This window comes from Delphinus delphis, chromosome 17 (assembly GCF_949987515.2).
Source record: "Delphinus delphis chromosome 17, mDelDel1.2, whole genome shotgun sequence".
In the NCBI taxonomy this organism is placed as follows: domain Eukaryota; kingdom Metazoa; phylum Chordata; class Mammalia; order Artiodactyla; family Delphinidae; genus Delphinus; species Delphinus delphis.
The window spans coordinates 16,576,520-16,604,152 of record NC_082699.1 but is presented as its reverse complement, the minus strand read 5'-3'; the positions used below and the strand labels follow the sequence as shown (position 1 = coordinate 16,604,152).

At 41.7% G+C, this 27,633-nt stretch overlaps 1 pseudogene; it reads left to right on the top strand.

The window, feature by feature from the left end:
• The first annotated feature begins 17,574 nt into the window (after positions 1-17,574).
• Positions 17,575-19,071, top strand: LOC132440292 (serine hydroxymethyltransferase, mitochondrial pseudogene; annotated as a pseudogene).
• The last annotated feature ends 8,562 nt before the right edge of the window (positions 19,072-27,633 follow it).

Genomic DNA, 27,633 nt, shown 5'->3' with positions numbered 1-27,633 from the left:
CCAATAAAAATAAATAAATAAATTTTAAAAAATAAAAAAAATAATAATACCCAGGGCTTCATTGATGTTCTTTGCATATGGAGATTCAGCAAGAGAAATATCTGTGAAAAGCTGAATTGCTGCTTCTGGTTTTCCCCAAGATTGGTACACAGCTATCAAAACGCACTTTGAAACGGAATAAAATAAGGCCAAAAAAGCACTGAGTTGCATAAAGGGACATTCTGTTCTATTTTTAGTTTTTAAGGTTGTTTGTAATTTGAAAAGTATGTAGCTAGAGCAAAAGACATGGGGAAGGCCTTTCTGGTTGGGCACAGCTCTGCTGTTTGGGTAAAATGTTTCCTAAGATTCAGTTCCTTACCTGCTGGGAAAGGATGAGTAGGAAAAGGGGGGAAAAAGTCAGTGTGGGTGTTTTGATTAAACCATCTATTTAGAATAGCAGTTGCAAAAATATGTACAATTTTAAATGTTTTTGTTTATTGTTGACATTTTCTTTTCAATAAATATTTTAAGAAATTATTATCCTAGAAAAATATTACATGTATATACACACAGAGTATCAGAGAAAGTAACTGCCTGCAGAATTCAAGCTCACATGGAAATATACACATATCTGCATATTTTGAAAAATGACATTCTAATAAGAACCATTCACAAGTGAACATATTGAGTTCCTACTGAAGATAATGTTTGAAATGTAAGAACAGATTTAAACAGTACATTTCAAATGATACAGATCAAATGGGTAAACAGCAAATTAGGACTCTACGTTGGGGCTCTTTTGTTAATATGTAAAATTTTATGTGTGTAACAAAACTTTTTATTAAGAGGAGAAGTATCAGATGCTTTTGAATTAAACAAAGAATGTATCACTGATAACAAAATAGCTATTTAGTCATTTAGCAGCTAGCATAACCTTCAAAGAAGATTTAAGGCACCACAAACGAAAATACACTTCCAGCTTAACCTTACCATGTAAATATTCTAGAGTCAGCCCCAGACAGGGGCTTCAACTCCGCACAGCTAATGACACTTGTGACCCACAGAATTCCCAGCTGGATTTAGCCTGTCTGCACTGCACTTTAAAAACAAGTCAGAAAGAGGCAAACTCTCTGTTCTTCTGATTCCGTCTGTATATATTTTGGCTATTTCAGGATGTAAGGTAATGGAAAACAAGCACCTTTTGTTTCATTTTTCAAGGTAATGAGGACATTTGACATGTGTGACAATTTCACTAGATAAGACAGGAACAGTAAAACACAGGACTGAAACAAGAAAGAATGCTTCCTAAGCTCCTACTGGGCACTGGATAGTTATTTTATGACGTTTTAAAGCTCTTTGTTTTTTTTTTTTTTTTTGCGGTACGCGGGCCTCTCACTGCTGTGGCCTCTCCCGCTGCGGAGCACAGGCTCCGGACGCGCAGGCTCAGCGGCCATGGCTCACGGGCCCAGCCGCTCCGCGGCATGTGGGATCTTCCCGGACCGGGGCACGAACCCCTGTTCCCTGCATCGGCAGGCGGACTCTCAACCACTGCGCCACCAGGGAAGCCCTAAAGCTCATTTTTAACTGACCATGCCTGAGTCCAAACTCTGGAACAAGGGACACCTATGAACTCTCACTAATCAACAAATGCTCCAAGAGATCAGGAACACCACGGCACGGATGTATATGACACGGGACACAGATGTTTACGGGAGGAAAATAAACAAAACAAACAATATAAGAAAAGCTTTATAAAAAAAGGAAAACATCAAGACCCACAAAAATACAAAATCATAAACGAGAAAAAAAATAAAACCTATCAATTCTGACAACAAATATAAACATCAGTAAAAGGCAAAAGAACTCTCCATTTGGGTTAAGAAATTTAATTACTAGAGAATTATCTAAACTAGCATTCTAGAAAGAGGAGCAAAGGTAGGTGTAAAAATGTAAACAACAGGAGTGACAAAATGAACTTAGCACAAAGAACTCAAGGGAAAAATTGTAAAATGAGAAAAAAATATATTGCTTTACACTGATAAAGGTTTTGATCTATTAGGAAGTCATGAGTTATAAACCTTTTTGTTTCAAGGAAGTTGTCAAAATGTGTCAGACTGTAACTGGTAGTAATGAACCATTGGCAGAAATTTTGTGGGAGAATCTTATCACAAATCCATTAGGCTAATCCCAGCTCTACATTTATGAATTGTGTGACCCACAGAGGTTATGACAACACAGTTGCCAAGGAAGCAGTAGAAAACAGTCTGCTAGACCACAGCAGAGAGTAGCAGCTCCTGCGGTACCACAGGTGCCAAAATTAGGTTCCCAGACTAGAACAGGACCTGCTCAGAAAGATGGGTCTTTGGAGACAGGAGGCTTTAGGAAGCCTTTAAGTATCTGATTATATTTTTAGTATCACCTGCCTACCTGACCCAAGGTTAACCTCTTTTGATCCCAGCCTACTTTTTCCTCCTCCAATTGTTGACATTAAAATCCCATTTTTAATAACAAAGAGTTTAAACAAATTCATAACCCACGGAACTTGAAGTTGAGAAAAATTATAGAGACAGAAAATAATAGCTAAATCTGATCCATTATTGGGTCTGGCTTTCTTCCCCTCTTACCTGATTTTTATTGACAAAAATGAAGCTGTTTTAGTCCATATGCCAATTGAGAGGGTATTAAACCCTCCCTGTGTCCCTTCCCCAATTAATTTACCACCTAAACTTTAGCCGAATGAGACCTGCCCTACTTATGCTACTTAAATTTAGTCTTGCCCTCTGCTCCCTCCAAAACATGCTCTTTATATGGGTTTGTCCCATATTCCCTCATCCCCTCTAAATAGGACACTTGTTTGAACAGTTGGTTCTCATGGTGAATAGGATATGCTTCAGGGGTGTCATCTACCCTTTCACTGAGATGCCAAATGACTCTTTATATATATCTTTATTGGAGTATAATTGCTTTACAATGTTGTGTTACTTTCTGCTGTACAACAAAGTGAATCTGCTATGTGTATACATATATCCCCTTATCCCCTCCCTCTTGAGCCTCTCTCCCACCCTTCCTATCCCACCCCTCTAGGTCGTTACAAAGTATCAAGCTTATCGCCCTGTGCTGTGCAGCTGCTTCCCACTAGCCATCCATTTTACATTTGGAAGTGTATATATGTCGATGACACTCTCTCATTTCGTCCCAGCTTTCCCTTCACCCCCTGTGTCAAGTCTGTTCTCTATGTCTGCATCTTCATTCCTGCCCTGACACTAGGTTCATCAGTACCGTTTTCTGAGATTCCATATATATGCGTTAGCATACAGTATCTGTTTTTCTCTTTCTGACTTAGTTCACTCTGTATGACAGACTCTATGTCCATCCACCTCACTACAAATAACTCAATTTCGTTTCTTTTTATGGCTGAGTAATATTCCATTGTATATATGTGCCTCATCTTCTTTATCCATTCATCTGTTGATGGACACTTAGGTTGCTTCCATGTCCTGGCTATTGTAAATAGTGCTGCAATGAACATTGTGGTACATGTATCTTTCTGAATTATGGTTTTCTCAGGGTATATGCCCAGTAGTCGGATTGCTAGGTCATATGGTAGTCCTATTTTTAGTTTTTTAAGGAACCTCCATACTGTTCTCCACAGTGGCTGTATCAATTTACATTCCCACCAACAGCGCAGGAGGGTTCCCTTTTCTCCACACCCTCTCCAGCATTTATTGTTTCTAGATTTTTTGATTTTGGCCATTCTGACTGGTGTGAGGTGATACTCATTGTGGTTTTGATTTGCATTTCTCTAATGATGAATGATGTTGAGCATCCTTTCATGTGTTTGTTGGCAATCTGTACATCTTCTTGGGAGAAATGTCTATTTAGGTCTTCCGCCCATTTTTGGATTGGGTTGTTTGTTTTTTTGATATTGAGCTGCATGAGCTGCTTGTGTATTTGGGAGATTAATCCTTTGTCAGTTGCTTCATCTGCAAATCCAAATGACTCTTGATTCTGGCATGTTCTAGTACCTTGCTGTTAAAAGTGTGGCCTGCGGACCAGCAGCATGGGCATCCCCTGGGAGCTTGTTAGAAATGCAGAATCTCAGATACCACCTTAGACCCTCTGAATCACAGTCTGCATTTTAACAAGGTCCCTGATGATTCAGATTACTGAGACGCACTGCTCTAGTGATTGTTTCACACTAATATCACTGGATACATGATTTAAAAAACCTAAGTCAAATATGGGAAATGGTCATATTTTAACCGACCCCCCCCCCCTGCCCCCTGCCCCAGGTTCACAATGCATACTGACTTGATAAAGGCTCTGATAAAACCTGTAGTGAATAAACCAATATATTTTGTTTTTACTCCATAATACGTTTGAAACTTACTACCCATGGGTCCCCTGTCACATGATAACTATTAAACATCCTTAAGAATTCACCATCTATAGGACATATTTTGGGAGATGCTGAGCTAATGGACATAATGTGATGAAAGAAAGCAAATCACCAATTAGGTACTTCTTTGGATTTCGGTTTTCTCACCTATGCAATGGAGATAAATCTTGACTTATTCATGGCCAAGAAAAAGATGAAATAGATATGACAGCCCTTTGAAATTTAATTAATTAATTCATTTAACAAATATTTATGAGTGCCTTCTCTGTTAGTAGGTGTGGAGGCTACAGCAATGAGAAAAGCAGACATAGTTCCTACTTTCATGGAGCCAAAAATCAGTTTCAGGTGAGTTGAGGACTAAGCTCTGTAAACCACAAATGTATGCAGTGATTCCCCTGAGGTAATCAACTGCTAAAGGAATCCCATAAGTGTTAGTTTAACTCAAAATTATTTATTTAATTAGCAGAATGCCTTCTCAAACCCACAAGGGAGTAGGAGTACCTACTGGGTAATAATAAAGATATTAACATTTATAAAGAACTTTCAAATACGTACTTTTTAATCAGTGGCATGCTGGCAAGCCAGCCCCTGATGTATAGTATTTGCCAGTTTCCATGGTGTAAATACTCTCACCAAGGCCAGTTAATTGCAAGCTACTAATAGGACATCACTGAATATGGGGATGGGAAGATTTTCAGATTCAGAAAAGTTGCACACTATCAGTCCTTGTGAGCCAGTACAAACCAGCTGCAGCACATCATGGCATGGACCGTTCTAAGTAGTTCACATAAAATAAATCATAACCACTCTGTAGGAAAATATTCTATTCTCCCATTTTACAGATGTGAAAACTGAAGCACAGAATGATTGCATAACTTTTCCAAGATCATGCAACTAGTAAACGGAAGAGCTGGGATTTGAATCCAGGGACATATGATTCCAGATGCCTTAGCTTTAGACAATATAGCCAGTGCTTAGTGGAAAGTTCTGATGTAACTCCTTCGGTTAGTGTCAGTCAACTCCACCTCATTCATTCATGTATTCATTCTACCAGGAGTAGTCAGTGATGGGGAATATACTTTGGCTGAGATGCTGATAGTTGCTCCACTGGAATGAAAGTATTCTATGTGAGGACTAAAATAAACCACCATTTGAGTGTGGCTAACACTCCTGGTGACAGAGTTGTACTTTCATGGGACAGCCACCAGCTTCCCTTGGTTTGGCATTCCAGATAAACTGAGATTTGGCCCAAACTGTTCTTCAGTAACTGTGCTAAGAGATAATGATAGAAGTTCAGGTGGGCACGCAGATAGTATAGTTCTTGTTATCTGAATGGTAGACTATTGTCCTGGATTAAGCTAAGGTTATTCTATCCAGACTTTAATTGGTTAGGATAGTGTATTAGATTGCTAGGGCTGCCATAACAAAGTACCACATAGTGGGTGGCTTCAACAGGAGAAAGTTATTCTCTCAGAGCTCTGGAGGCTAGAAGTCCAAGATCAAGGTGTCGGCAGCATCTGTTCTCTGAGGGCTGTGAGAGAGGATCTGTTACTTGCCTTTCACCTAGCTTCTGGTGATCGGCATTCTTTGGCTTGTAGAAGCATCACCCTGATCTGTGTCTTCATTTCCACATGGCATTCTCCCTGTGTACATGTCTGTGTCCAAATTCCCCCCCCTCTTTTTTTTTTTAAAGAAGATGTTGGGGTTTTTTTTTTTAAAGAAGATGTAGGAGTTTATTCATTTATTTTATTTATTTTTGCTGTGTTGGGTCTTCGTTTCTGTGCGAGGGCTTTCTCTAGTTGTGGCAAGCGGGGGCCGCTCTTCATTGCAGTGCGCGGGCCCCTCACTATCGCGGCCTCTCTTGTTGCAGAGCACAGGCTCCAGATGCGCAGGCTCAGTAGTTGTGGCTCATGGGCCTAGTTGCTCTGCGGCATGTGGGATCTTCCCAGACCAGGGCTCGAACCCGTGTCCCCTGCATTAGCAGGCAGATTCTCATCCACTGCGCCACCAGGGAAGCCCCCCAATTTCCCCTTTTTATAAGGACATCTGTCATATTGAATTAGAGCCCACCTTAATGACCTCATCTTGACTAATTACAACTGAATGACCCTATTTCCAAATAAGGTCACATTTGGAGGTACTGGTGGTTAGTACTTCAACATATGAATTTCAGAGGGGATACAATTCAGCCCATAACAGATCTGTTTACAAAAGCAAAACTCAAAATAACATGGCTATAAATGAAAAGTTTAAAGTTAAAATGATATAAACTAAAAGTTATTTCTCTGTGACATCGTAAAGGCTAGAGGTGAGGAGTACAGGACAATACGGCAACCCTGCTCCACAGAATCCTTTGCTCACCATCCAAGCATGCGCCCTTATATTCAAGGTCCAAAATGTTGGCATCCAAGGTCCTAGGCTGTGGATTAAAGGAAGGGACAGAGGGCTTCCCTGGTGGCGCAGTGGTTGGGAGTCCGCCTGACGATGCAGGGGACGCGGGTTCGTGCCCCGGTCCGGGGGGATCCCGCATGCCGCGGAGCGGCTGGGCCCGTGGGCCATGGCCGCTGGGCCTGCGCGTCCCGTCCGGGGCCTGTGCTCCGCGGCGGGAGAGGCCGCGGCAGGTGAGAGGCCCGCGTACCGCAAAAAAAAAAAAAAAAAAAAAAGAAAGGGACAGGAAAAAGGACTGCACCAATTGCTTCTTGAAGAAGGTTCCTAAGATCTGTACATATTACTTTGCATATATGCTATTATATCTGTATTTAGTAAAATGACTACATTTTGCTTTAAGAGAGGTTGAGAAATATAGTTCTTATTCCATGCAGCTGTGTGCTCAGTGAAACTTGCTATTATTTGAAAGAGTGGACCAATAGATGTCAGCAGTCAACCAGCAATCTCTACCGCAGATTATAAGAGAAAATAACTAAAATTCCACCACCTGTTGGGAGGGGACAGGCTCTTAAGGTGTTGAACCATTTCTAATGCCAGTTACCTCTCGTGGGGAAGACATGAATCTTAGAACACAAGCATTCTCTGGGAGGCTGAGTCTTAGCTAAAAGGCAGAGAGGACTCAATCAGGCCTTTGAAGTGGCACAAGGGTGTGCAAAAGGTTAGGTGTTAAACAGAAAAGCAGTCTTAAGGATGTACATTAGAAACTAGTTAATATCACATTCCAGGAAAGGCCTTCTTTTTCTTTCTGGAAGTCTATGGGAGATGCGGTACTGGCTGAAAGCCCCTGGTGAGCAGCACTTATTTTGCAAGCCAAATTTATTTAGTTTTATGACACTCTCTGTGTTTATTTCTCTTTTTTACTCAAGAATTTACTATATTTTTGATCATTTCTTTCCTGTTTCAGCTGTGAGCCAGTTATTGAGTCAAGGGATTCTGCTCACACTTTAGATCAGAATGTTGAAATGATGGAGTGGAGCCCACCTAGGGCCCTATGGTAGAGGTAGTAGCAATTTCTCTGATTGCAGATGTGATACCGGCGTGGTCCATCACCCCGTCCTTTCCTACTAGCAGAACTTTCTCTAGAGCAGACTTTGGAAGTTTGGAGTGTGTGCTTCATTAAAGAAGGCTACTTTACCTCACTCCAAGTTAACATCTTCCACAGTCCAGTGCATCCACTCCCAGAGCTCTCTCTTCTTTTCTCCCCTAAGCTAACATGGGGTTACTTAGACCACTGATTCTCTGCTCATTCCCTGAGTTCAGTACCTGCTGGTCCATGGCCACCAATATGCTGAACCAAAAGAGGACTAGTTAGTAACTTTCTTCCTGCTCTGATAACCTCAGGAATCAACAGCAAGGAAAAAAAAAAAGAGAGAGAGAGAGATATTTGTAAAATTCCTGAAAATTTGACCCTGGGTTCTCACGCTGGTACGGAAAGGTCTAATAAATCACTGACTCTTGAACTAACGGATGACATGACAAAAAAGAGTTACTCCAGATTTGAGAAGTTGCATCAAAATCCGTGTCAAGGGGCTACAACCAAAACAGCTTTATGAATATCAGAAGAATGAAGAATGGCTTAAGGGAGCCACAAAAGAGAGTTCTGATGAAAATCTCCATCTTCAGGAAAGCATAAATCTGCTTTATCGAAAGGAAACTTAAACAGGGAAGAAGAGAGTAAATAAACTAAGTGAACAGAACAAGGGGTTTTCCTGTTCCAACACATCTTCCGTTCACAATATGAGATGTTTCCACCAAATGCTGAGTTTGTTTTCCTATCCCTACAACCTCAGCACAGAAGTTAATTCAACCTTCAGATAAGCTTACTTCTGAAGATTCAGGAACAGAGCAATAATTTTTATCTCTTATAAAATGTGATTTTGAATTTTCTATACTTTAGTTTTATTACTATTTAGGGATTATGCAAATTACTCAAAAAGAAGCTTGATAGAATTATAATTCTTAAGATAGTGTTTTATAAATACAGATGATTTAAATTTGAATATTATGAGTGAATTATTTTCTTTTTACTCTATCTCTAAATAATCAAAGTATAGTATTTTGTCGATTTTGTTGTTTAAATGAGTTCACTAAAAAAACTATAATAGGAATTTTATTTGAACAATTGGAGATAATTTGAAATAAACTGGGGGCATTTGAACAAAGTAATTGAAGACAGTTGAAAAAAAGGCCATTTCTGTTTATGCCCAGAGATGTATTTACTATAGTTATAAGGCAAACATGAGAGCAACTTGATGTTTACTTAAATAACTTTTAGTCCGTTTTTAGAAAACATTTCAGAGCCTTTGGAACTCAAATATTTAATAAAGTTAAGAGGCTTCTCTTGACTTGGAGTTTTATTAAAGTGAAAGTTTAAACTCACTTGCAAAAATGGAGTACTTTTCTTAGTCACCTTCCCAATTTATTTGTGAGTTACAGACTCTGTCTTTCTGCTAGAAATGTTCTGCCCAGCAATTAATGCATCTAGTCCAATGAAATTATGGCGTCTGAAGGAAAAGTCCATGGAAAGAGGCTGGAACCAATGATGGAGGTCCTGGGAAGATGAACAGAAAATAAGCTGAGCCTCTGAGCCACAGGGAATGCCTGGTAGGGGCAGGGGGGAAACACAGGGGTTTTTAGGACACAGACATCACAGCGTAAGACTAGATGTTCAGGAGAGATGGTTTGCACACTCCACTTGAATCTGAATACTTAGTTAGGGCTGGGAAAGGAATTTAAGAAAAAGAATATGGAAAAAATTTCATTCATCTGGTTAACACTAGATGGCAGTGAATGATAGTACTTATCAAAAAATAGGAATCGGGTGTCATTAATAATGGTATTATGAACATATTTGGACTGTCTTGAGTCTTGACATAGAACAACAATAACAACAACAAAAATCACCTGATCACTCCTGCCTTGTTTCCTGTTCTAGCTATAATCCAAATGATCCATAAAAGACATTATTTTTCTCCCTCGTCCAAGGGCAACTACAGTTTTGTCTCAATCTTCTGTATTACACTGGGTTTCTCTAGTCTTCATTTTTGTGCTGCCTTGTGTTGTGATCTTTTACATTTATACACCTTAATGTAAATATCCTTTTTTTTTTCTTTCAAAAAAGAGCTTCTGTATAAAAAGAACTCTTTGGAAACAGGGGCACAGTTCATCCTTTGATTGTTATTGTCCTCCATTCCTAGTCAAATGCTTTAAATGCTTTGCACTTGGAGTGCTCTTAATAAATACTGAATCTTTTAAATATACAATATATTTTATTAGTTTTTGTTTTGCCATATGTGAAACAAGCCTGTGGCAATTCTTTTCCACTTGTTACTCTTGTCCCCTGAAAGTGTATAATATTCCTAAAGGAAGAGATTGTGTTATATTTTCACATCCTCAGGAAGTAGAATATTAGCATCTTGGACCATCAGAGCTGAAAAGGACCTTAATAGTCACATGGTCCAACTCCATCCGTTTCCAGAAGAAGTAACTAAGGTTCAGAGCCCGTTAGTAACTTGCCTGGGGTCACTGAGCAGCCCTTTAGAGAGGCGTTAGAAACAGAACCAAGGTATCTTGGCCAGTAGAGTGTCTTCATTAGTACTTTTTAAGTTCCCAGGTCGAGGTGCTGAACGAAAGTAGGTTCTCTCCAGGCTGGGGTCCCGGGCTGGGGGAAACGTCCGGTCCACGGTCACTTCTCTCAGCCGGCTTCCGAGGCTTTGAAGTTCTGGGAGATGGCACAGGAGTCCCGCGCACGCTCTGCACGACGGGCAGACTGATGGGATACGAGGCCAGTTGTCCTTTAGGCCACTGAATCAATCCTCCTCGGTCCCCAAAGGGCGACTGCAGGTGTCTGAAGCTCTCTGCCTCCAAGAGGAAAGAAATGTCCCCAATCCTAAACTTAAAGGGGAAGAGAAATTTGGGACTCGGTCGGTGAAGCTTCGCACACCCCAGCCTGTCACCACCCACGTCCAGGGGCGACTATGGCAGCGCAGGTGGCCTCGCAGGTGGCCCGGGTGACAGCGCTTGGGGCCAAGCGTCCCGCGCCCAAGCCCTCCGCCCGCCTGCGCTGCGCTGCGCCCGGGCCGCGCGCCACCTCCGGGTCCCCGCCTGATGCCGGTCCAGCGCTCCCTCCGGAGCAGGATGCATGCCCAGCTGCCCCGACTCCGCGCTGGTAGCGCAGGCAGGAATGTTCCCAACTGTCAGCGGGGCAGGGCCGCCAATCCGGACTCCCCTGACGCTCGGAGACAACTTGTAAGAGTGGAGGGCTCACAGGACAATACGCAGGATGGTCGGCTGGGTGGCTTGGGGCTGCGCTTACTGGCGAGAGCGCTGGGCCGCGGAAGACCGGAGCCCTTGAACCAGGGGAGACTTGACTTGCTTCGCCCTGATTCTACGTCCTTCCAGCCCAAGCTAATCTCGGGCTTACAGGAATATACACTCGCTCTCTGAAACTGTGGAGCCACTCTTGTCTGTTGCCCAAAGAAAAAGAATTTTTTGAAAAGTTAAAAAACAAAAACAAAACTTTCCTGAGCTTAAGAAATCTGCCAACTTTTACCCAATTCGAGATCTCTTCAGGTGTTTTCCTGACAGACAGCCATCAATCACCGGCACAGGTGAAATCTTAGATGGTCCACAGCTTACCTCACACTTGCTTCCTCTAACCCCTGCCCTAGCTAGCCTTCTTGGTTAGCATATAACTTTTCCTTTTTAATTTTATAAATTGAAAGATGAGTAGTGTGGGTTCTATTTTTCCATTCTTTCCCCTTCTCTTTATACACAGCTCATTTCCCCCAGTATTTTTAAATGAAATATTCTATCTAGACCAGTCCACACCATGGTTGTCTTCCTATGGCTATAGTCTCACTTATTACTGTGTCCTTTAAAAGGTCTGGATGCAGCAGGAGCTCTGTGGCCGTTCCCTCACTGCATCTAGAGAAGAGAGTGGCCAGTGATATATTTTATCACTGTAGGATGCAAGAGGAAGACATTCATGAAAATGTGAGAAGCAAGAACTTAATACCCAGGAAGGTCAACTGTTTACAGGAGAGGAGGCCAAGAGAGGCTGAACCTGACACAGCCTGCAGGTCTTCTATGAACAGGAGCCAGTATTTTTCTTCTTTGGGGCATTTTACCTTCCTGTTGAATGTCTGTTCCATTTCAAGATTGGAAACTTAAATGCAGAATGTGTGTTGCTTTCATTTAGTTTGAAGACATCAAAGATGGGAATATGCCTGTTACAGTCTTGAGTACTTGGTAAATAATGGGCTGAAAAGCAACTTGAAGTCTGATCAACTCTTCACCTATTGGTGAAAAACTTCCAGTCACTTTTAGGTAATGAAAAATTCAGTCTGAAAGCAAAAGGTTATCACCGAATTTCACATGCTTCCTCTGTCCTAGCCTGGCTTGCCTTAGAAGCCTGCAGTGTGGAGAGGTTGTGTCATATTGGCCCCTCTTCTCTTTCCTCATTGGTCCCTCCTTCCACATTCAGTATGCTGCCTCCGTCTCTTACAGGAAGGGGAAAAGGAGGAGAAGTCTTCATTGATCAGTGCAGCTCTAATCTAACATTGAACCCCTTGGGTACGGCAGGCATCCAAAGTGAACTCGTAAGATGCTACTGCGAGTTCTTAAGAGTCTTTTGCTGGGGACCTCTAACTGCAGCTCCCTGGTGTGGGTTCTGTCGCTCTGTTAGTCCCTTTTGCCGTCTCACTCTTTACCTTTTATATTTGATGTCACATATCCAGCCTTTTTTGGCTTAGGTTCTTCATCCCTGGCTGGAAGCCCTCTAGGGAAGGGTCCTTTACGAGATGGCTAGTGGCTGACTCCTTTCTATAGGGTCTGTATGTGGCCCATAGGAAGTACATACCTTTACCCACTTCATGGAGTTGCAGCCTGCTGTGACTTTAGAAGTATAGGATTACAGCAGTGGTACTCAAAGGGGGCAGAGAATGGGAGACAGGGACATTTTGGTTGTCACAATTGGGGTGGGGGAATGCTACTTGCATCTAATAAGTATGTCCCTGAATGTCCTACAATGTACAGGAAAGCTCCCACAACAAAGAATTAGACCCAAAATTCCATAGCTCAAGGTTGGCAAACACTGGATTAGAGGAGCAACTTCTGGACACTATAAAAGTCTATAATACCCTGCAAGAGTTAAAACTGAAACAGAACAGAGACAGAAACTGAGAAGAGTCATCACTTAACTGTTCTTTAGAATTTCCAGAAGATTTGGCCTATTTATGCCCTGTCACTGTGCATGGGCTCATGTGTAGGTCTAGTTATAAGACAATAAAATACTCTCAAAATGTGTTCTAGCTACCCACGTGGAGGTCCCTCGATGCTGGATCAATTTCTCATTAAGAGACCTTTGCTAATTCTTAAACTACCTCCTTACTTTGCATTTCTGTAAATCCACTCAGCACCACATCTGAAAATAGTAAGATTAGTCAGCATTGCATCTGAAAATAGGAAGACTTGTCAGAAACCAAAAATGAGCTTTTCTGAGGTACTTGCTTTGAAGGCTTAATCACTATCACAGTTGCATTCTGAAAGGCATTATAGCAAGAAGAAGGGCAGCATTGCAGGGGCCCCTAACTGGCAGATAATGACAAAGGCACTAAGGACAAGCAAAGCTCAGCCTCACTGGACAAGCTGCTCACCCTTCAGCTGGGGAGACCGAGTTTTCTTTCCATTTAACTAAACTTAGGTACGATGGAAGGAATAGCATTTCATGAAGTTGGGGCTACAGAGAACCGCCCTGTTTATTTTAGAAATCGAATCACTGTCAACTTCATGTTTATTTCAGATGTTACTAGGTAATCAACAGGCAACAAACAGCAGGAGAATAGATCTGGCAGTGCCATAAGGTAGCAGTTGCCGCATGTGACATAGGAGGAAAAGGTGTTACATTATAGTGGAGAGAAATCACAATGTGTGCGGCTGCTATCACAGGGTTTTGGAAGAAATATGTAAATAGAGCAATGGAGCATAAACATAACAAGGAAATGGGCAGGTCTAAACCCTGTAGAACTTAAACACAGCTTGTTTAGAACACAGAGATGGTCCTCGTAACTGCAGCTCTCAGAGGTGCAAACGGCTTATGTCTGATTCCAGTCTGTGGTAGCAAGACCCCTCTTTACCTTGAATAAACAGGAAATTACAACCAAAGAACCCACGGTAAGACAGAGTAATGCGATCTGTATCTCTCAGCACACTAGATTGCCCTGCTCCTGGATTTATATATAAACACTGCAGAGCTTTCCATGGTAAAAGGCTAGATCTGTTTATCTCCACATTGTGTACTTGGGAATTAAGAGAAAATTAAGGAAAAAACCTACTGTAACAGTAAAAGTCCCTAGTGTAATGTTTAGAGTATAAAATTCCTTTCCTTAGAAAATGTGGTGAACTATGTTGCAGGAACTTTTAAAATAGCTCATAGAACAGAATGTTCTTCCACAGATGAAAAATTAAGTGCACCCTGTCCTTCCCCATACCTATCTATGGCTTGGTAATGTGTCAAGCAAGCCAATTGAAAGTGAGGGGGAGAAGCTTCTCTAAGGCTCTCCATGCCTGGATTTTATCAGAGATTCACTTTTTGTCCCTCATGAGGAATTTGCCTTGATGCAGAAGTGGGCTCATCAAACGCCTGCCCTGCACCGCACCTCTGTGCCGAGCCTTTGTTCTGGAAGCTGTAGACCTCCTCATTACAGAACGCCTGGGGCACTGTCCTTCAGAGGCAAAAGCTAGAAGTGATGTCAAAGAGGTCCTGAGATTGGCTCAGGGCTGAGCAGACAGGAAGTGACCAGGGCAGCACAAGCACCCTGGGCTTCTGATTCTAGGTCAATGTTGTGTCTGTTCCTCCTGAAAATGCTCGTGGTCCCAGATGTCTGTACAGCCGGGCTCACAGACCCTCATCAGTCTGCTGGGTTCTCTCCAGTCAATTGAAACCTATCTGCATGTGGAAACCAAGCCTAAGGATAGTTGACCTAAAGGAAAGAATGAAAGACACTCCACATGCACTCATTTTTCTGGAAGCCTCAGAGAGCTGGCCCAAGTTCTCCCAAATGTACCCTTCAAAGCAGCTGAATCTCACTTTAGCATATAGTATTTGAATACCTTGTACAAAGAAAATATGTTGCTTGTTATAGAAGCACAAACAGCACTAAGACCAACTAAAGTATATTTTTAAAAAACCCAAAGTCGTCCTATGTTTGCATTTAGCTTTTCCATTGACTATCAGTGTAACTTCAGGCTGTTGTTTCACCTTTATGTGACTCAGTTACTTCTTCTGTGAGCGGGATAAAAATAGCCCCTTCCTTACTGGAATGCTGAGTCCCACCCTTTGGGGTTCCAGCAGTTGGGGATGTGGCCCAGGAACTTGCATTTTTAGAAAAGCTCCTTACGTGACTCTGATGAACAGCTAGACATAGGAACCACTGGTTGCAATAATTCCAAGAAAATAAAACTACTGTCTCAGGAAAATAAAAGACATTTATTTATTTTTTGGCCGCACTGTGAGACATGTGGGATTATTAGTTCCCCGACCAGGGATCGAACCTGTGCCCCCCTGCAGTGGAAGCATGGAGTCTTAACCACTGGACTACCAGGGAAGTCCAAAAGACATTTATATTTGATGTGAACCTAAACCAGGCATTAACCTGGGAGAATGCTATTCTAGTTCACGAAATATTTAAATTCACCAAGTATAATTTTATAGACAAATTAAGAGGGGAAAGAAGAGCAGCCAGCTCTTTGGTTGCTGGCAGGATTTTCTCAGCGAATTTGTATAGAGTACGTAGAACAGTGCTGGGTATATAGTAAATGCTCAAAAGATGTTAGCAATTATTTTCGGTATTGAGTAGAAATGTTACTGTTTAGTTTAGAAAAATTGTAAGTAATCTTTAAAGAGATGAGTAACCAGCTCTTTAAGTGAACAAAGTGTCTTTTAGAAATGACATATAAATATCCATGCACGTTAAAACTTTATCTAACACGTTAACTTCTTACATTTTCCCACCAAGCAGTTTTGGATAGCTCTCTTCTTACTCTCACTTCACGTTTTCCGTTTTAAAACTGATATTGATAATCTTTTTAGCCTTCTGAAAAACACATACCAAAAATTACCTGGAAAAGGCATAATGTTCTCATTCAAAGAAACTGAAGCTGGAAACATTCTTTAGTTCATCACTGGGACAAATGTTAAAGAGTATTTTGAAATGCATACCAACTAAACATATACATCTATAATAAAATTCCAGAAACTTTTCCTGCCTTGTATGTGTTTATAGTACAAGATGTATCTGAAACAGACGTGACGGTTTGAAGGTGTAAGATGCTTGGGTTTGGTCGATTCATTTCCATGAGTTTCTGAAGTTCCTTATCCTTCCTTCATGAGCCTCTTGCACCTTGCAGACATCAGCCCACTTGTTCCTTGTTCTTGGGACAGGGTGACACTTCTTAGCAGACACAAAATGACTAAGTAACTTTTAGTAACGTCAATTGTGTGCTGGGTCATTAATGCAAGACCACTTTGTGACCCTGCTCAATTCTTTTAACCCTTTCTTCTCTCCAAGGTGTCCCTTCGCTAGAGCACCAGCCACTATTAAAACATGATCATAAATCATGGTTATTTGTCCACTAACCCTTCTTACGACACCAAAGGAAAAAAAAGAGAAAAGAAAAGAAAAAAAAGAAGCTCAGGCTCACTTAGACAGCGTCTCTGCTCTTGATGAATCTTTATGGAACCTTATCTTATATTTTTAACAGCAAAGCTCGGGCTCTGTTTTACTGAAGCTGTTTATATATCTAATCAGAGTGGATCAGGAAATGTGGTTGACAGCACAGGGCTGCCTGAGAAACCTACTTGCTGGCCAGCATTAAGGCCACTTTTCAGCTTGAAGGCGTGATCAATGGAGTGTGTCTGAGGCTCTGTTTAGATTAAGGGAAATAACGCACTGGTGGCCACATTCATCCCAAGCAAATCATTTTCCCTCACGCGGGCTGCAGTGAAAAGCTTTCCAATAAAGCGCTGGCAGGATTAAACACAACCAGCACCTCACGCGCCCCTCCTGTGGTGGTTGGCTGCAGGCTGGGAGGAGCCCGGGCTCTAGCCTGACTGGGAGGATGGCGTTGCAAGAGAGAGCAGATCGCACTCTGCCCTACCGCTACCTAGCTGGGTGTCTGTCCTACGGCCAAAGATTGGATCTGTCTGAGGCTTTGTTTCATCACCTGCGAAATGGAGATGTATGAGTCAGGGTTCTCCAGACAACTCTCTCGCTCTATCTAGATCTACAAATATATCATATACATATATATGTATATACATACATACATACATGTATATATACCCCTGACTGGGGCGAGGGAGGAGGTACAGACTAGCTGAGGCACAGAACGACACCTCATCTTCAGCCTTCCTTCGCCTAGAGTCCTGGGTCAAGGTAAAACTGGAAGAGAGCAGTTCTCCAGAGGCTTGCCCACTGGCTCCAGCGGGAAACTTGAGTCGGGGGCAAAAGCTTCTGACCCTGGGGCTACAGATGAGCAATGGAACTGAAGAAGAGGGGGAAAAAAACTACAATCCCCAAAAGACCATAAAGCGTCCACCTTACGCATGCGTAGACCCCGCCCCAATTCGGCGGTTGCCCGGCAGCTCTTTTCGCGCATGCGCTCTCCGACCAGTCTTCTTCCAACCCCTTGTGTTCCCCAGCCGGGGTTGGTACCCGGACCTCCTGTGACCTTCATCTCGGGTTGCGATGTTGCCCTTCTCTTTGCTCTGGGCGACTTGGCCTCAGCAGAGATGTGGTCACCTGGTCAGCATGGCCATAAGGTGCCAGCACAGCGAGGCGGCCCAGACCCAGACTGGAAAAGCAACCAAGGGCTGGTCAGGCCAGGAGAGTCTATCAGACAGTGACCCTGAGATACGGGAGCTGCTACGGAGAGAGAAGGACAGGCAGTGTCGCGGCCTGGAAGCTCACTGCTCCAGGGAACTTCTGCAGCCGAGCTGCGCCGGAGGCCCTGGGGTCCTGTCTGAGCAGCAAGTACTCGGAGGGTTATCCTGGCAAGAGGTACTATGGAGGAGCAGAGGCAGTGGATGAAATCGAGCTGCTGTGTCAGCGCCGGGCCTTGGAGGCCTTTGACCTGGATCCTGCTCAGTGGGGAGTCAATGTCCAGCCCTACTCGGGGTCCCCAGCCAACCTGGCTGCCTACACAGCCCTTCTGCAGCCTCATGACCAAATCATGGGGGGACCCCGTGCCCGATGGGGGCCATCTCACCCATGGCTACATGTCTGATGTCAAGCGGATCTCAGCTACATCCATCTTCTTCAAGTCTACGTCCTATAAGCTGCAACCCAAAACCAGCCTCACTGACTATGACCAGCCGGCACTTGCTGCTCGGCTCTTCCGACCTTGACTCATCAGAGCTGGTACCGGTGCCTATGCTCGCCTCATCGACTACGCCCGCATGAGAGAGGTGTGTGACGAGGTCAAGGCGCACCTGCTGGCGGACGTGGCCCACATCAGTGGCCTGGTGGCTGCCAAGGTGATCCCCTCACCTTTCAAGCATGTGGATGTTGTCGCCACTACCACTCACAAGACCCTTCGAGGGGCCAGGTCAGGACTCCTCTTCTGCCGGAAGGGGGTGCGGGCTGTGGACCCCAAGACTGGCCAGGATATCCTTCCACGTTTGAGGACCGAATCAACTTTGCTGTGTTCCCATCCCTGCAGGGGGGCCCCCAGAACCATGCCATTGCTGCAGTGTCTGTGGCCCTAAAGCAGGCCTGCAGCCGTTCCGGGAGTACTCCCTGCAGGTTCTGAAGAACGCTTGGGCCATGGCTGATGCCCTGCCTGCTAGAGCGAGGCTACTCGCTGGTGTCTGGTGGCACTGACAACCACCTAGTGCTGGTAGCCCTGCGGCCCAAGGGCCTGGATGGAGCTCGAGCTGAACGCATGTTGGAACTCGTATCCATCACGGCCAGCAAGAACACCTGTCCTGGAGATCGAAGTGCCTGGGGGCCTGCGGCTGGTGCCCCAGCCTTGACTTCTCGATAGTTCCGTGAAGAGGACTTCCGGAAAGTTGTGGGCTTTACAGATGAAGGCGTCAAATCGGCTTGGAGGTAAAGAGCAAGACCGCCAAACTCCAGGATTTCAAATCCTTTCCGCTCAAAGGCCCAGAAACAAGTCACTGGCTGGCTGGCCTCAGACAATGGGTGGAGCAGTTTGCCAGGGCCTTCCCCATGCCTGTGCACTGAAGGCACCTAAGAAATGAAGCCCACAGACTGACGTTTATTCCTCTTCCCCCTACCTGGACAAGTTGGGTGTTGGGGGTAACTGCCTATCTTCCAATTTTTTGCTGGGGGAGGGGAAGGCCGCCCACTTAGGGGCAAAGGCAGGTGTAGTTCCCCTTCCCAGAATTTGTAGCTGAGAAAGTTGCTTCTTGTCACAAGACTTAGAAGGAAGAGGCTTGGGGCTTTCTGCCCTAATCTCTCTCATTGTCTCAGTGTTATAGACTCCCTGCCCTCTCTTGGGGAGGGGGGAGTTCCCCTTGTGAGCCAGAGGAAGGAGTGGGTAGGCACCCTTCTTTCATTTTTATCTAATAAAATGCTAACCTGCCAAAAAAAAACTAAAAAACAAACAAAAAATGTATATACGTATACACATACATATATATGTATATAATATATTTGTAGATCTAGATAGATACATACATATATACACACATACATATAATGTAATAGATACACATATAATATCTACCCACTTATTTATATGGAGATTTATTTTAAGGAATTGGTGCATTTGGTTTGGGGGCTGGTGAGTGTGACGTCTGCAGGGCAGCCCTGGGGGCTGGAGACCCAGGCAAGGGTGCTGCAGCTTGAATCTAAAAGCAGTCTGGAGGCAGAATTCCCTCTTCCTCAAGGGAATCCAGTTGTATTTTCTTAAGGCCTTCAGCTGATTAGAAGAGCTCACTCACATTATAGAAGGTAAACTGTGTTACTCAAAGTCTTTGGATATAAATGTTAATCTCATCGAAAACATACCTTCGCAGCAGCATCTAGACTGGTGTTTGGCCAAAAACTGGGTGTCATGGGTACCACGGTCAAGCTGGTTGACACATAAAATTAACCATCACAGGGGATCGTAATAATACTTCGTTCAGAGGGGCTTGGGGAAAGTTAAGTGTTAATGCCTAAAGAGCACTTTGCAATGGACTCTGCGTCACAAAATTTTAAGGCAAATTTGACTTATGCTTTAAGACTAAGTTTTAAAACATTCAAGAAATGTGTGTTACCTTCGGGTAGAATTCAGCATGACCACGTGACAGCGTCTGCTTCAGACTCCTTTTCAGCCACATGGATGAGCCGCCGGCAATAAGCTTTCAGAGTCCCTGGAAATTGAGAGGTGACACATTTGTAGCAAAGACATGTTTATAGGCTCATCGAATTTTTAAAATCTTACCTTCTGCTCTTGAAAAACAATAAAGAACCTTTGTGGTACAGTCAGTCAGCTTTTCGTGGGTGTCTTTATACCTTGTGGGCCCAATAATTTGGAACGTGGAGTAGTAAGTTAAGGGTTCATTTAACACTGTCTTACCCAGTGCTTGCCTCAGAGTTGGAAAAGGGTACTTATAAGAATGTGGCTTCCATGTACATCTTCTTCTCTGTGGTACGAAATATGGCCTCAAAGAAAACATTGTTGTTTCCATTTCAAGGTCTTTTTGGGAGCGGAGAAACTGGGCAGTTACTGGTGGAATGCTACCTTTCCAAGATTTATGAGGAGTCGTGGAGGGCTCAGTAAACTCGCAAGGTAGCTTTTGTATCTTGCAGCACTCAAGACTGATTTAATTTCATGTCAGTCCTGGAACGGCAACCACTATATGAACTGCAGGTTTATAAATTGCTTCTTGGAGCAGCTGACCTTGCAGGTGCCGGGAGTCAAATGGAGTGGAAAAGTAGAGGAAGCTGGCAGATTGAGAATCTTGGTACACCGAGTGAGCATCCGTTTCACCCAAACTGGAGTTCTCATCTGCCCCCCATTTTCACCCCAAACCCCTTCTTTCCCTTGAGTTTGTCTCCTGCCTAAAATACTCATTTTTCTCCCCCCGTAAGATATCAGATGGGCTAGTGAGGGAGAAACTGGATTATGCGACCATGGTAAACAGGGTCTTCTGAATTTTCAAAGATCATTTCATGAAAATTCTGCTCCTGAGCTACTCAGAATAAGTAATATAAAGCCTAATTTACATCTCCTGTCACAGTAGAATCCCTGACAGGGATGTTAAAACAAACTGATGTCACTAAGTAAAGCTAATATTCAGAAGCACTGGATTCTTACAGGAGCTAAAAATACGGTTTGGGGTCATGGCATTGATTAAGTCAGACCTTAAAATCAGCAAGCAACACACAATGCTATTTGAAGAAAAGCACACATATCAGGATAAATCTCCCAACAATTTTTAGTCCCACTGCAGTGGAGCGTTGTTTGTGTGGGCGGTGGCAGCCTCTTTGCCCTTTTGTCACTTGGAATTATGCTGGACCGAGCATTTGTGGACTGTAGGGGGGCAGCCTCACCTTGGCGAGTAGTAGTTTGTGAGGTATTTCCATGCTCTCAGAATGCATATCTGCAGTTAATTCTAAAAGAAAAAAAAAATTAAAAGAATACATTTCTTATAGCAGACATGTAATCTAAAATGCAGCTGTGTCAGTGACCCAGACAAGAAGTCATCCCTGCTCTCAGGAAGCTTAGTTTAGTGGGGGGGAGGCTGTAGTTAAAAGTAAGTTATACAGGGCTTCCCTGGTGGTGCAGTGGTTAAGAATCCACCTGCCAGTGCAGGGGACACGGGTTCAAGCCCTGGTCCGGGAAGATCCCACATGCCGCAGAGCAACTAAGCCCGTGTGCCACAACTACTGAAGCCTGCGCACCTAGAGCCCATGCTCTGCAACAAGAGAAGCCACTGCAATGAGAAACCCACGCACCGCAACGAAGAGAAGCCCCCGCTCGCCGCAACTAGAGAAAGCTGAAGCACAGCAATGAAGACCCAACGCATCCAAAAATAAATAAATAAAATAAATTTATTAAAAAAAAAACTGTTGGGCTTCCCTGGTGGCGCAGTGGTTGAGAGTCCGCCTGCCGATGCAGGAGACACGGGTTCGTGCCCCGGTCTGGGAAGATCCCACATGCCGCGGAGCGGCTGGGCCCGTGAGCCATGGCCGCTGAGCCTGCGCGTTTGGAGCCTGTGCTCCGCAACGGGAGAGAGCACAACAGTGAGAGGCCCGCGTACCGCAAAAAAAACAACAAAACTGTTGTACTACAATATACTATGTGCTGTAAAAGATATGCTGTTGTAGCCCAGAAGAGTCAGTCGGGGAAGGCTTCAAGGAGGTGGTGGCATTTGAGACGAATATTGACCGGTGAGTAGTTTCTGTTTTTTGGCTTTTTGTTTTTTCGGCTAAGCAGAGTTAGAGCCAGGGACTTCCCTGGCCGTCCAGTGGTTAAGAGTCCACGCTTCCACTGCCGGGAGCACGGGATTGATCCCTAGTAGGGGAACTAAGATCCCCCATGTCATGCCGCGTGGCCAAATAAAATAAAATAAAATAGAGCCAGGAGGAAAAAGTCACAGAGTAGTGAAAGGGCCAGAAATGTTCCTGGAAAGGTGAGAACTTAATGTGTCTGAAGCAAAAGACATGTGATCAGTGACTCAGGAGATGAAAGGGAGAGAGCTTAGGAACAGCCTAAAAGTGGAAATGTGGTCCTCGGAGAGTTCAGGAAACAGCCGTAAGAAGGAGAAGGACAGAATATGAGGGGCATTTGTGATCAGTGGAGTGTGGAGGCTGTGTGTGTGTGAGAGAGGGCTAAGGATACACAAATTTCTAGCTAGGAAGTCTAGTTGGGAGGTCACCCTGCCGAACTAAGTCATTGCTAAAGTAATGGGAAAGATCTGCAAGAGCAGACGCCAGTTGCTGTGGCAACTTGAATGGGAGACAGATGGGCGGTGGGAGGGTGGAAAGCTTTCCCTGAGACCGTTTAAAATCTCCTTTCAAATTAACGACAAGTGTGCCAGTTCAAGAAGTCACTCCAACAACATGGAAAAGAATGTGTCAAACTCCACAAGCTGAGTTAATTTTGAAAGAGACCCTTGATAATAGTTACACACTATTTTCCATATTCAATTACATAATTTGCATTTAAATTACACAATATGTTTCAATCTTTGACCCAAAGTAAGCTCATCTTCAAATAAACTTTAAAATATGCAATTTCATTTTAGTCTGATGAAGACTTATTTTATCTGACAAGGACCTAAGAAAAGACTAATCTGTTCAAAGTTAAAAATAGCACAGAACATTCATCTAAGAAATTCTTTACAGGAGGTACTACAATTTTTTTCTGGAATACTTTCCCTTGATCAGAGCTAATGGATCATATATGCAGTAAATTACTTCTTTCAAAGTGAAATTCCATCTAGATCAAGTTACACTCATTCTGTGTGTGCACGTGTCTACCTGTGCAAACACCCAGCCATTTCCACAGCCATTACCTGATATATCGTCAGCATCATAAACCTTATTGTCACTAATTTTACACAGCAAGAGGCAAATTTCATACAAAGTAACTTTCATCTGGCTTTTCTTTTTTGTTATATTTTAGTAATATTTCTATTGTAAGAATCTCATTTTCAAAGTGGGGAGAAAAGCAATAGTACTACATAGAACCACAAATGAACCAAATCTAACTTAATGTGGTTGATATGAACTAACTTAAATGCCTTTATTTGTGTGAACTATACAACAAATAATCCCATTTAAGGATAGTATTTAGAAAAATATACTAGTGAAAATAACCAAATGAAAATATTCGCATGTATTGGCACTTAAAAAATCAACCTGAACATTACAAAAATTAGGAAATTCCTTATAATAATACTGAGAAAAAGAAATCTCTCCTATTGTAAATGCAATTGTAAGTTTAAGACATTTAATCATACTGTATTTTAAGTAGTCATTAATAAAATTAATGTTGCTAAGGTGGTTCCTAAATAGTAAGGATAGGATCAATATTTAAGTATAACCTGCTAAGTTAAAGTCAGAACATTTGGACAGTTGAAAACAGATTTGAAATATTCCCCAATTTCCAGTTATACATTGTTCTTACCTATGCATAATATATTGAAAGGGAAAGTATAACACTGGCAAAATTCCAGTCTAACAAATGAAGTAGGTTGGAAACTCAGTTTTGATGTTTTAGGAAGTCAGTATGTCTAAACAAAAGTTAAATTTCATTATTTTAGGTGTTACTTAGGTGACCTTCTTGTAAATGAAAAGGAAGAAGAATAGAGTGCCCGGTGTAGAATGCAAATCAAATAGAAAATTTTCATACACCCATCAGATGTTTTGGAATTCTACTCACAGAATCTAGGGTTAAATACAGAAAATAAGACAGAATAATAATTCCAGAAAATATATTTGGAAAGGATCTGAATCATTTTGCATCGAAGCCTTCCAGAAAAAGAGCTTTCATAGTTTTTTGGTAACAAGTTAGACATTAACGTTCTTGCAATCATGTTTTTTGGATTTATTGAACAATTTCTGATAATATACTTTCCCCAAAATATGTTATTTTTAAGGTCTGAAGGTTAACTTTGAAAATATATTAATGTACTAATACAGAATAAAAACTTATCTTAATTTATTTCTGTAAATATCATAACAAATCACTAATCAAATATTTTTAAAGTGTCACTTTTTTTTTATTCAAACAGAAAATCACAAAAACTGTAATCATCCTCATCAGTTCACTCAGTCCCATGTAATTAATTTTTTTTTATCTTGATCTTTTGCTAGCACTTTTATGAATTCATCAGTTTTCCACTAGAGTTCTGAAAATACTTATTCATTCAGTTCAGCAGTATAGTCAATTACCAGAAACCTGTACTCGTCAGAGTCTTTTCCATGAATTACTTGAAGATGAAACCCTTTTATAGGAACATTTTTGCAAAAGCATCAGAGTACACCCAGAACTGTCTGTAAATGACAAAAGACTTAAAAATGACCATGGTTAGGGCTTCCCTGGTGGCGCAGTGGTTGAGAGTCTGCCTGCCGATGCAGGGAACACGGGTTCATGCCCCGGTCCGCGAAGATCCCACATGCCGCAGAGCGGCTGGGCCCATGAGCCATGACCGCTGAGCCTGCGCGTCCGGAGCCTGTGCTCCGCAACGGGAGAGGCCACAACAGTGAGAGGCCCGCGTACCACAAAAAAAAAAAAAAAAAAAAAAAATGACCATGGTTAAAGATTTGATGAAAGGTCATAATAACTCAATTGACAAGGAAATTTAGTTATTTCTGAGATATACATTTTAAAGTAATAACTAGAATTATGACTTATAACATTATACCAGAACATATAAGATTTTTAGAAATTTCATGTAATGTCTGAAACGTTTGTATTTTATATAATAAGAACATATTATGTTGTTTATTGTATAAAAGTTGGAAGCTTATATCAGGTGCTATCCAATACCAGATACCTACTAAAAGTTACAGTAATATATAAATTCAATGTGTGTGTAGATAAGTTTTAAAAATTCTATGAGCATTTATTGAGTTTTCCTTATATGCCTACTGAGATAGAGGGAAAGAAAAACTACCTTTAATTAAGCTTCCTTTATATTCCATACTCTGTGTTAGAACTTTATGTCTATTTTCTCATTTAAAGATGAAAAAAGATATGAGGTAGCTATTTTTACTCTCTCAATCATGTAGCTGTTAAGTCGAGATATTATCTTTAAAAATAAGATCTGCTAAACATTTAAAGAAGAATTAATGCCAAGCTTTCTCTAACTCTTCTCAAAAATTGAAGAGGAAAGGACATTTCAAACTCTTGAGGCTAGCATTACTGTGATACCAAAACCAGACAAAAGCACCAGAAGAAGAGAAAACTACTACAGACCAATATCCTTGATGAATGTAGATGCAAAAATCCTTAAGAAAATGCTAGCAAACTGAATTCAACAGCACATTAAAAGAATTATACACCATGACCAAGTGGGATTTATCCCTGGGATGCAAGGATGATTCAGCAGACAAAAATCAATTAATGAGATACACGATATTAATAAAATAAAAGTCACATGATCATCTCAATATACACAGAAAAAGAATTCATCAAACTTCTAAACCCTTTAATGATAAAAAACTAGAATAGAAGGAAGAACTCAACAAAATAAAGGTATTTATGAAAAGCCCAGAGCTAACTTCATACTCAGTGGTGAAAAACTGAAAGCTTCCCTCTAAAACCAGGAACAAGGCAAGGACACACACTCTTGTTACTTGTATTCAAGATAGTACTGGAAGCCCTAAGCAGAGCAATTAGGCAAGAAAAAGAAATAAAAGGCATCCAAATTGGAAAGGAAGAAGTAAAACTGTCCCTGCTTGAGATGACATGCTCTTACATACCAAGAATCCTAAAGACGTCATGAAAAACTGTTATAACTAATTTTAAAAATTCAATAAAGCTTTAGGATACAAAATTAACATGCAAAAATCAGTTGCATTTCTATATACTAACACGAAATTATTTGAAAAAGAAATTAGGAAAGGAATCCCATTTATAATAGCACCAAAAAGAATAAAAAAACTTTTGAATAAACTTAACTAAAGAGATGAAAGACTCGTACACTGGAAACTATAAAACATTACTGAAAGAAATCAGAGAAGATAAAAACAAATGGAAAGAAAGCCATGTTAATAGATTGGAAGACTTAATATTTTCAAACTGTCGTACTACTCAAAGTAATCTACAAACGTAACGCAATCCATATCAAAATCCCAATGCGTGTTTTACAGAAATAGAAAAAACAATTCTAAAATCCATATGGAACCACAAAAGAATATTAATAGTCAAATCAATCATGAGAAAGAACAAGAAAGGTGGAGGCATCACACTTAGTAATTTTCGAGTCTATTACAAAGCTACAGTAATTAAAAGAGTATGATAATACTGACATAAAGACAGACATATAGAGCAATGGAACAGAATCAAGAGCCTAGAAATAAATCCATGCATATTCAGACAATTGATTTTTGACAAGTGTGCTAAGAATGCACAATGGAGAAAGCATATTCTCTTCAACAAATGATGCTGAGAAAACTGATATCCACATGCAAATAATGAAGTTGGACCCTTATCATATGCCATACGCAAAAATCAACTCAGAATGGATAGAAGATTTAAATGTAAGACTTGAAACTGTAAAATTTCTAGAAGAAAATGTAGAGGAAAATCTTCATGACATTGGTTTTGGCAGTGTTTTTATGGATTTGACATGAAAGCACAGGCATCCAAAGCAAAAACAGACATGTGGGACCACATGAAACTAAAAAGCTTCTGCACAGCAAAGGAAACAATCGACAGACAAAAAGGGAACCTACACAATGGGAGAAAATATTTGCAAACCACATATCTGATAAGGGGTAATTTCTAAAATATGTAAGGAAATCCTATAACTTAACAGTAAAAAAAACCTAATAACCCAATTTTTAAAATGGGCTGCAGAACTGAATAGACATTTCTCCAAAGAAGACATGCAAATGAACAACAGGTATATGTAAAGATGCTCAATGTCACTAATTATTGGGGGAATACAAATCAAAAACACAACGGGGTATTACCTCACACCTGTTGGGATTGCAATTATTAAAAACAAAACAAAAGAATAACAAAAAAACAAAAAACAAGAAAACATAATGTGTTGGTGAGGACGTGGAGAAATTGGAATCCTTGTACACTGTTGGTAGGAGTGTAAAATGGTACAGCCA